The sequence below is a fragment of the Austrofundulus limnaeus genome, unplaced genomic scaffold (assembly GCF_001266775.1).
Source record: "Austrofundulus limnaeus strain Quisiro unplaced genomic scaffold, Austrofundulus_limnaeus-1.0 Scaffold144, whole genome shotgun sequence".
In the NCBI taxonomy this organism is placed as follows: domain Eukaryota; kingdom Metazoa; phylum Chordata; class Actinopteri; order Cyprinodontiformes; family Rivulidae; genus Austrofundulus; species Austrofundulus limnaeus.
In genome coordinates this window covers 8,011-9,138 of record NW_013952546.1, presented here as the reverse complement: position 1 = coordinate 9,138, position 1,128 = coordinate 8,011, and the positions used below count along the sequence as shown (strand labels likewise).

The 1,128-nt window shown below is 40.2% G+C and overlaps 1 protein-coding gene across 1 annotated transcript in view; it reads right to left on the bottom strand.

Moving 5' to 3' along the window:
- The window catches only part of LOC106523068 (ral guanine nucleotide dissociation stimulator-like 2), a gene marked incomplete at its 3' end in the record, with an annotated part of 40,171 nt that overhangs the window by 32,035 nt on the left and 7,008 nt on the right, over window positions 1-1,128 (bottom strand).

Genomic DNA, 1,128 nt, shown 5'->3' with positions numbered 1-1,128 from the left:
GAGTATTACTCTTACAGTATTACTCTCAGAGTATTACTCTTACAGTATTACTCTCAGAGTATTACTCTTACAGTATTACTCTCAGCTACTGCCACACCAAATATTAGCTCAATATCTGTAATAATGGCTGAGTTACAACTGTGGTGGCCATCTTGACCCCAAAAGTAAATATTCTGTACATCTAATGATCTCTAATTAAAATGAGAAGTTAATGAGATATTTTGCTAACAGACAGTTTTAACGAGGTGAGGATGAAAGTTTCGTGGCAGCAGGCTGATTTGTTTAACACATTCACTGGAAGCCATGGATGGATTTGCATCAGAGCAGAGGAGAGGAGAGGAGAGGAGAGGAGAGGAGAGGAGAGGAGAGGAGAGGAGAGGAGGAGTCAGAGGGATGAGGTGACACCTGAGTGTTTTGGAAACCTCACATCGTACAGTCATGCTAACCTGAAGCCTTTTAGCTAAAACTAAACAAATGTTCTCTTCCTGTTTCTGCTTGTTTTTTTTTTTTAATTTTTGATCTGGTTTAGTTTGTGCTTGTTTTTTACCTCTCATTTTAGTTTATAGATCAGTTATTTTCTGCCAGTCCTTTCAGTTTATTATTAGTGCTTCTGTTTTCCTGTTTAGCCTGGAGAGGTTTTAGGTGTTTGTTTCCCATGATGCTCACAGTTTCCCTCAGCCTGTAAGACTCACACCTGTCTGCAGTTTGTGATCATCCCACCTGTGCTGCATTCACCAATCATCTGCAGTTTACTCCTGTGGGCTCAGACCCTCATACAGTTACCATCCTGCAGGTTTGAAAGCCTTTTAGACGCTTTTGTGAGGTTTCTTTGTGAACTGACTGACCTAATATTAAGTTTTGGGCTCAAACAAAAAAGCTTTGTAAGAGAAAATCCATAAAATAATCCAAAACTGAATATTTTGTTTCCAGGTGACGACCTTCCTCCTGAGAGCTAAAACACTGACGAAATGAGGAATACGTTTCAACTTTTATCTTTAACCCAAGTCATGGTGCATTTGTGCAACACGCTCTCTTACATAATCCTGCCTCCAAGTTTGATTCTGTTCTGAGAAGTTTGAGAGAGAGAGAGAGAGAGAGAGAGAGAGAGAGAGAGAGAGAGAGAGAGAG